Genomic DNA, 9,929 nt, shown 5'->3' on the forward strand with positions numbered 1-9,929 from the left:
TTTATTTTGGATCCATTAAGCTATGGGTTCTGTGGTGTCCAGCAACTCTTTTATGCCACAGATTGAACAAGTAGTGCGGTCAAGAGCTCCAACGCAACCTCTTTTGAATATAATCATCAACCTTGCACTCACACATTCTAAGATGGTTGTCCTAGGTGACTTTAACTGGCGGGAGGACGTATGCACTAAGAACCAGTTGAGGGATCTAACAGCTACCTGTCTTGGCCTTGGCCTCCACCAGCTAGTTGCATCTCCCACCCACCAAAAAGGCCACATACTGGATCTGTTGTTCGCCAACAAGACGGAGGTCGAGCTTTTAGGCGTTCACCCGCTTACTTGGACAGACCATTTTTGTATTCAGTTTAAGATACTGCTACCAGCTACCTCCTGCCAATCCGAAACCACGGCAACATACAGAGAGGGTAGAAACTGGGTCAAATTGACCAAAACCGGATCACGGGTGACTCTCCCTACAGCTAGTCTTTTCCTAGCCTCCAGATCGGTGGAGGATAATTACAATGCCTACCATAAGTTTTTAACTAACGAGCTGGACCTTTTGATCCCGAAGAAAAGGATCAGAGTTAGGAGCAGACCATCAGCGCCTTGGTACGATGATGACCTGCGACAGTTAAAACAGCTCTGTAGGCAGATCGAAAGGAAATGGAGGAAGGGGCTCCTTGCCAGGGATAAAGCGGCGCTGAAATCCGCACAGAGTAGATACAAGCAACTTATCCTGGATCGCAAAGCGAGCTTCTACGCTGACTCTATAGCATCTGCCCCAAATGGAGCAAGGGAACTGTTTAGAATAGTGAACTCCCTGTCGGCCCCCAGCTGCCTCGAAAATAAAGTAGTGCCCTCCAAGAGGTTATGCGATGATATTGCTACCTACTTTAAGGACAAGGTGAAGAAGATCACGGACCTCTTCGGGGTCTCTGATAGAGTAGCTGATGCCTCTGGGAAAGGAACACACCACGAGAAGCCAAGTAGTAATTGTTCTCTAACCCTTTTTTCATCTTTCTCAGATGAGTCATTTATCAAGACGGCACACAGCATCTCGTCGGGTTCCCCCCTTGACCCACTGCCCCAGAAGGTGTGGAAGCTATGGGGTAACTCGACCTTCCCCTGGCTGCGCCAGATCTGTAATCAGTCGCTGGCAGAAGGCATGGTCCCGGATAGCTGGAAACTGGCCTTGGTCTCCCCTCTGATCAAAAAATCAAGCCTGGACCCAACTGTCCCTGCCAGCTTCCGGCCAATTTCACTCCTCCCGTTCCCTATCAAAATCCTGGAGAAGGCGGTGAGCAGATCCCTCTCGAGTTATCTAGAGGCTAACCGTTTGCTGGACAGGGACCAGTTCGGCTTCCGCCCTTGCCACGGAACCGAGTCCGCATTAGTCACCATGCTGGACACGTTGCGGATGCGGGCTGACACAGGGAGCACCGCTGTTTTGGTGCTCCTAGATTTGTCAGCCGCATTCGATACCGTGAGTCATGAAACGCTGCTGGGACGGCTGACGGAGGTTGGGGTTGGAGGTCAAGCACTACAGTGGTTGCGTTCTTATCTAACGGGAAGACACCAAAGGGTGACCATGGGTTCTTTCATCTCAGAGACCACACCAGTGGACTTCGGAGTTCCACAGGGCTCGAGTATCAGCCCCATCCTATTTAATGTATACTTACAACCGCTATTTTCCATCATTAAAGCGTTTGGGGTGGAGCTGATCAATTATGCTGACGACACCCAACTGGCCTTCTCCTTGGAAGGCAAACAGGCAGTCTCTCTGGAGCAGTTCCAAAATTGCATGAGGCAGACAACGGACTGGCTACGGAGAAACTGTCTGCAGTTCAACGGAGACAAAACAGAACTGTTGCTTTATGCACCAACAAGACTGATTCAACATCCTCCGGTGGACTTCAGAATCGCCCCGGATTCAGCTCCACTGACACCAGCTAGCACTGTACGGAACCTAGGGGTCTTGTTCGATAACAACCTTCAGCTGGCTTCACAGGCTAGCAAAACTTCCAGTACCTGCTTTGGTCTACTGCGACTTCTACGCCGTGTCCTCCCATTGTTGCCTGCAGATTCCCGTAACACGGTCGTAAGAAGCATTATCCTCAGCAGGCTGGATTACTGCAACTCTCTGTATCTCGGAGCCCCCCAATACATTCTGCAGGGGCTACAGAGAGTTCAGTCAGCTGCTGCCAAGCTGGCACTTGGTCGTAAGTTTGACTCCTCCTCCACCCAGGCACTCAGAGATCTACATTGGTTACCCGTTAAAGAAAGAGTCCTTTTCAAATCTCTGTGCCTGGTGCACAAGGCAATCCATGGACTAGGCCCGATCCCACTCCAGGAAAGATTTGCCTGGTATTCCCCAGTAAGGCAGCTGCGGTCATCCAAGGCCAATCTGCTGGTACAGCCCAGTTTTAAACGGGCAAGATTAGGAGGGAGGGCATTCAGGGTGGTCGGAGCCCAAAGCTGGAATGAACTCCCACCAGCCCTCAGGCAAACGCAGTCTTTGATAGAATTTAGAAGGAGCCTCAAAACCTGGTTGTTCCCAGCAGCGTAAAGTCTCCAACTTGTCCTCTCGTGCGATAAAACATCTTGTCTGGTCAGAGCGCCTGGATACCCGTAGGGTTACAGTTTTCGATTTTTTAATCTGCGCTATATAAATCCTTATAATAATAATAATAATAATGTTGTAGATCGGTAATGTGTTTTTGCAACTCTTTTATGCCACAGATTGAACAAGTAGTGTTGTCAAGAGCTGATGTTGTAGATCGGTAATGTGTTTTTACTGATGTACTGGTCATGGTTTCAGGTGGAGTGCATTGTTCTGGTGTCCCCACAGTGTTGTGATGATTTGTGTGACTTATGTAGGGGACCAGACATTTCACAAATCGGGTGAGATATCGCTCACCGGCGTGGGGCACAGTGCACTACTGTTCTACATTTAACGGTATGGTTTTAGGAAACAGAAAAAAATCGTGATGCCACAGGTCTATAGTTTGAGGATGGGTCTTCTACTTTATTGTGATTGTTTTCCTGTGGGTGGTCATCACATTGTTCCCATACACGAGGGAAGGTCTTGGGTAACTGCCCTTTGATTAGTTATGCTTGTTACTCCCATAGGGGTACGTAACCTCCACAAGGGGGTCAAGAGCTCTTTTAGTATTAATGTGTGGTTACTCCTACATGGGGGTATGTAACCTCTACAAGGGGTTTGGAGTACCTAGGTTAACCCTCACACTGGGTTGGGTTATGGTGTAGTCCATAAATAGTTTGTACCTAGGTTAACCCTCACACTGGGTTGGGTTCTGGTTTAGTCCATGAATAGTTTGTACCTAGGTTAACCCTCACACTGGGTTGGGTTATGGTTTAGTCCATAAATAGTTGTGCACAGTACTAATGTACATCCCTTCACGGGAGTTGTTATGGGTGACGATCCATATACTTGTTTGTTTCCCTTTCTCTTGGGATTGTAGTTGTAGGGTATGCTATCTTTAGAGCTACTTTTAGTTATACATTGGGGCTTTGGTTGTGTGGGGTCTTTTACCCTTTGCGTTGTAGTGCATTACGTCATAGTGTTTAATGCAAAATGCTTCAAATGTATTTCTGGTAATGTTATTGTTGCTTCAAAATGTTTTATTCTTTTAGGGAGGGATGGGAGATATTGCTTATCAAATGTATTTATCTTATCCGTTCTTTCTGTGTATAATGGTTCTTTGTACTGCGATGTTTTAATTTTTTGTTTGCATCTGTGGGACTTGTACCATTATTCATTTTTCTTGTGGATAGTTCTTCCTTGATGTTTTATTACTTGCATGTTTTGTTTTCGTTGAAGAAAAAGGGATAATGTTATATCCTACTTAATTGATTATCATTTTAGTCCAGCCCTGCTGCCACTAGCTGCTCAGCCAGAGCGTGAGATGGTCATAGAATGTTGGTGTGCCTGTGATGCGTGGAATGCCTGGGTGTCTGAGTGGATGAGTGTTGGCAGTTGAAGATGGGCTGAGCAGCTAGGGAGGCTGCTCCTGGTGGGGCTGGTACCACACTAGGCTGGCTGGAGTAGAGACAGATGTAACCTGAACTGGAGACTGAATAAAGATGGCTTAAGAATACCTCCTGGCTCCAGGTGTCTTTCTACAGAGATCATAACATATATGTTATGTACATATTGTGGTGTGATATGTAAATAGATTCTTTTAGGTCCACTTCATGTCACTAATCTAAATATAAATATATAGTCCATATCTGTGTGTGTGTGTATATATATATGTTATAATCGAATTTAGAGAGTACACGATTGAATTTAATACACTAAAAATCTTATACTGATTGAAAAGTATATGAGTTCTTTTTTTGTTTGGACTTTCTTGTTTCATTCATGACGAGTCCCATTTCGACAGAGGGATTGAATTATTTATTTATAAATAAGTTCCTACGCCTACAAATCCCCAGGTTCTGCACATAACTGGGCTACCCCATTATCCTATACTGGCCCCCTTCCACCTACCGCATAAAATAAATACCATGCATGTTAATGAAACATCAGACTTAAAGGGGCTGATTTACAATAACTGGTGCATCCCTGCATATTAGCAGGGATGCTCCAGTTATTTTGCGTGACTCAAGTAACCCCTTGCGCCACCATGGATGCGCCGCATTTAGAATGCGGCGCACCGTGGTGCAAGGATAGACAGATGCGTGACGCATCTGTCATCGTAAGGGTGACGCAGTGCTGGACTTGTGTCGCAAGCACAACACAATTCCAGCACTGCTCAAGGGTGCCCTATACGTAATATGCTGCGTCACTCCCTATGTAAGGATTTGACGCAGCGGAAACATAAAAGTGACTTCGTGAAATCTTGTAGATTTCACTGCGTCACTTTTACGGGGCTTCCTTGCGACGGAACGCCCACCCTGCATACATTAAACCTGACGCAAGTATAATGTAGCGCAGGGCTTTACAATGTGACGCATCTCACTAGATGCGTCATGTTGTAAATATGTCGCATAGTGGCGCATTGTTTACGCCGCCACTGCATCACAAAAGTGACGCAGCTGCGGCGTTAAAGTGTCGCAAGGAGCTTGTAAATCTGCCCCAAAGTGGGGACCTGCAGAAAACGACGGGGCAGATTTACAAGCCCCTTGCGCCACTTTTGCGTGGCGCAAAAGTGGCGCAAGGGGCTTTTAAATCTGCCACATCTAAGGCGAACAATAGAATCAATCCTTCTAACAGAATTAAATAAAAAATGCAGATGTTGTAATTGTGTTTGCATGCTTCATGAGCATTTTTAGTTTTCAAAGTAGCATGAGATGAATCAAATGAATGAATGTGGTCCAGGTGAGAGTGACTCCCAGCTCACCGTTAACTCCAGCGCTTCGTTCAGGAGCCCGTTCCGCTTGCTGTGCAGGTAAGCCGTGGAGCTGCCAGTCTTGGCCACCCGGATCCGGGCCAGCCGGGCTTTCTGGAAAAAACAAACACAGCATCTTCAGATCCGCAGAATACACAAGCCATTTGAGGCTGTCTCAGCAAACAACATAGATACGCAAACCTTTGTTGTGAAACAGATTTATGCCGCTGCACTATGATCATACACCGTTTAAGAACAAAAGAAACAACATAGATGTAACATATACTAAAAGCAATGCAAAGCCTCGTTGTGTTGTTTTCCATCCACAAACTATATTTCAGGTGAATTGAATCATTTCACTATGTGGAAGGTAGACCATCATTAACCAGTATCTGACCATTGTTTGGGGAGAGCATTTTCATCCAGTGCTTCTTTTTATTCACCTACGTTCACTTTCTTATTCAGTGGAGGGAAATTTAGAGAAAATCACCTTCAGAAGCAGCCCTAACAGAGAAGTCACAGAAGAAGGTGTCATAGAAAAGGGACATAAACTGCTGAACTGGGCAGATTGCTAAGAGCTCTAACTACCCTACAACCTATGCGAAGCAGAAGAAGCATTTTACCTTACACCAATCAGAAAATGTATTCCTCTTCCACCTTTCTGGGGGTGAAAAAAGCAGAGAAAACAGAGGAAATCACATGTCAGAGACCCAAAAAGAATGTGAATCTTTGTGTGAATCACCTTCTAGTACTTTTCACCATGTGAAGGTCACCGCTGCGTGACCATCAGCGAGCCTCCCATGGTATGTTGACCCGCTGTTTGTCGGTGTTTGTCTCCTTTCTTCCTTCTCTCCCATGTGGGCTTTTTCATTTCTGGCTTTTTGCTGCACCTCCCCAGACCTCTCCTGAATAAACGTATGTATAGGTGGCCTGCACAGTGGTGGCCTGCACAGTCCTGGAGGTTTGGCTGCTCCGAGGGGTTACCCTTGCCCTATCTGCTCCCCGTGCCAAACCTCACCCTCTGAATGTATTTGTTTCTTTCAAACGCTCTGCAGCAACATTCCTAATTTTTCATTATATTTTATTCTATTGCAGAGAACCTAATGGTGCCTTCTTGAAAGGAGGTACCCCTGTTATGTCCCTTTCCTTCACAGTCCTCCACACAGATGCCCCTCCCTTTTTCCACCACATATCAGGCCCTTCACCACACTTACAGCTATGACTGACAGGCAGCCTCCCTTCACCCTCTAGCAGAGACGTTTTAAGGATTGGGCTAAGTGGGCTCAGGCCCAGGGCTCCCTCCTTTCAGGGGGCCCCCTGACAGAGCCAGCTCTGGCAGAGAGTCTTGCCTTGATGACCTTGAATAATTCTTAAACAGATTGTTGCAAATAGTGTTTTCCTTAAATGTATTTTTAATCTAGGTAATGTGTGAGAGTTTATTACAGACATTTTGCAGACAAATGTTGTGTTTTTGTTTCATGCAACATCCATAAGAAATGTTTCTTTTAGATCCAAACAGGATCTCACATATGAGAAATGGGAGCGTGTCACAGATTATTTGAAGTAGTATTAGTGAGCTTCTACTGTGTTACAATATTGATAACATACACAACTGTCCCTGAATATTAACTATAGACACATTTAGAATTTGAACCAGTGTGTCTGTGCACTGTTTGTAATCTAGCCAAAGAGGACATGGGAGAGATGAAACTGGATCATAAATTCAAAGCTGATCCACACAGGGGCCTCCAAAATACGTTTGGCCCAGGGCCCCCAAAATCTCTAAAATGTCCCTGCCCAATAGCATGAGCTGCAGAGTTATAGGCTGTATTACAGGCTCAGCGTGCTCAATCGTACACCCAGTTAGTGTGACTCAGGGCCTGATACTGGTCTTCAAGAAAAGATGTGCAGCGCTGTGATGCAGGGCACCGGGCTGTGGTTTTAGGCCACACCACTATAATACCCTGCCTTTCCACAGTGCGTCCAGAGTGCCAGTGTGCATGTCTCCTGTCCTGAGCATGGTCCACTGCATGTTTTTCCCCTCTCAAGTCAAGAATAGCTTTATTTACCACATTTCTGCAGCATAAAAGATTTTAAAAAGAGAAAATACAGTACGTACAGAATAAATAAAAAAAACATCAAAATGCAGTTATAAACCTGTACAGCGAACGGAAATATCACAATATTGCACATTTCCTTAGTTTTAGTATGTGCCAGATAAAAGATGCAGCCATACAACATATCAAAGGACTGTGTAGTCGCTGTGAAAAAAATAAAGCAGGACTACATTGGAAAAATTTAAAAATCATTAAGAATTGGCAATAAAAACTTTCTTCTAGGCGTTTGTTATAAGGAGCAAAAAACATGATATGTAAGGTCAACTGAACAGACTGCCCATCGCAGCGACAAGGACTCCGATGAGATAAAGTGTAGCTTTTAGTAGGGAACCCCACCAACAGAGGTAGAAGGTTAAAACGAAACCTAGTGAGCACAAATCACCGTTGTCTCTTTAAGATAAAGGAAAGATAGTGTTGAAGGCAATCATATGTGTGCACCAAGTTGTTTTAGCACCCCGTAGGTTTTTGCAAATAAACCCGGATGACCAATCTCCTCGCAGGTTATTTTCACATAGGCAAACCACAGGATATCTAGAGCATAATGAAGTCTAAGACAATCTTTTATAACTAACTTATTGAGTATGGTCTCCTCCCTTGCCAGATGGAATGCCACAATATGAGGCGGGATAATTTAATTATATCCTCTATAAAAGGAATGCCCAATTCATTGTGGCAGATAGAATTGGCACAACTGCGTGGTACCGCCAATAGGTTTTTCAAAAAAATATTTTACACTTGTTGTAAGATCTTTACATTAATCATGCCTAAGATACCTGCCCCACATGTTGCAATAGCCACAAACTTACTGGAGTAAATCACAGACAGCTCTTTCATTGACTTCGATCCCAACGTTTTGCAAAAACAGGGCAAACCATTAATAGATTTCTCAAAGAGGGCTTTTCTATTTTTTAACACTGCACAGTCTTCCCCTTATCATTCTGAATGTATTAAACCACACAAAGTCAGACCCTTCAATTAAGAGGGAAAAAATATATTGGACACTGATTGGATGCCCCCTTTGTGGATCTACCCATGTTTTTCAGTTATTTTTATCCCTTCTACTATATTTCTAAATCAGCTTGATGTCCCATCACTCGTGATAAACCACAACTCTCTCATATTTAACTTCTACTTGTTTTTTTATATTCTCCTTTGCTGCTCAAGTTTCTATTGTTTCTCTTTTATCTTAATGAGCTTCTAGCCCTGTACTCTTGTTGAAGTTTAGGATTTTTGTAGCTACCTTATATTTGTTCCTTGAAATGTCCATCTATCTCAATGACATAAATGGAAGTTACATTGCACAATTTTTGGCTCAGGTGTTGGACTACTTAATGTTAGTCTGTAAACATTATTGAAAACTCAACGTTGAAGTACTCTAAAAATTAGTGACTGATTAAAACAGATGCAACAAGCTATTGAAACAAGTATTGCTTTTGTTGTTTGAAGTTTCTGGATCTTATCATAATATTTTAATGACCAAAGATAAATGTACATTAGAAGATTTGTTAGTTTTCCACTAAACTTTTTTTCATAATGAACACAAGTGCTTACTTACAGTGTCTATTTACCTTAGCATATTATACAAACATTTGTTAATCGACGTATGAAATTACAAAATGACAATGTTATATTTCCATCATATCCTGCTATATTGCTTTGTTATATCGCATGGTAAAAATATCACAACCAACTACATAACATAGTTAGTCTAGGTTAGTAGATATGGAGTTAAAAATTATAACTAGTACTTGCCCTGCGATCTAATGGATAAATATTTTTGCAAACTAATATTGTTGACTTCAGTACAAAGACATATAATCACATTCCCACCATGAAAATTGAGATCGGAGTGATAACATAAAAAAGCAATTCAAGTCCAACATCTGCACTGTCAAAAGAGAATTATTAGTGGATGACCTTTAGGAGCACTGACATGACTGCAGTAGTTATCATCTGGAAAAAGTACCAGATATATGTAAAATTATGCAATGGTTTGTCATGTCATATTATGTTGTATTACAATACTCTGTTAGTGGTTTCGTTTTTTTATGTCATAGCATGTATTTGGCTATGTCATGTTATATTTTATCAATTCTTTATGTGGAATGGTATGGAACGCACTTTGTTCTCTTTGGTCACAACATGGTACCTGTTAGGTTAATGTTATATTATTGCACTTACTCAGTGGTTGCTCCTCTGTTAAGGTGGAGTGTCGCCCCATTGCATTTTCAGCAGTGGATAAAAGAAAAAAAAATGATCATAACACTATGTTATTAGCATTTTATTTTTCCGGTTTACGGGGCGAGCAGGGTGGGGCTTGGTTGTGTCACAGCCAGCAAGGGGAAGAATGGTGGGCATTTAAGTGGGCATGACTGCTTGGCTGGCCGTCTGGGCCCAGCCAAACAGTTATGCAAACTGTGCATGTCCCCATCAGGCTGTAATGCACCACCTGGTGCGGAAC

The 9,929-nt window shown here is 43.4% G+C and overlaps 1 protein-coding gene across 1 annotated transcript in view; it reads right to left on the reverse strand.

Annotated features, from left to right (window-relative positions):
* LOC146870166 (A-type voltage-gated potassium channel KCND3-like) overlaps nt 1-5,483 on the reverse strand; it is a 301,965-nt gene extending 296,482 nt beyond the window's left edge. The window contains exon 1 of the mRNA XM_085629432.1: nt 5,364-5,483. The gene's annotated coding sequence lies outside the window, so the exon portion shown is untranslated. The remainder of the gene's footprint in view (nt 1-5,363) is intronic.
* Nucleotides 5,484-9,929: the final 4,446 nt, after the last annotated feature.

Source organism: Triturus cristatus, chromosome 1_1 (genome assembly GCF_964204655.1).
Source record: "Triturus cristatus chromosome 1_1, aTriCri1.1, whole genome shotgun sequence".
Taxonomy (NCBI): domain Eukaryota; kingdom Metazoa; phylum Chordata; class Amphibia; order Caudata; family Salamandridae; genus Triturus; species Triturus cristatus.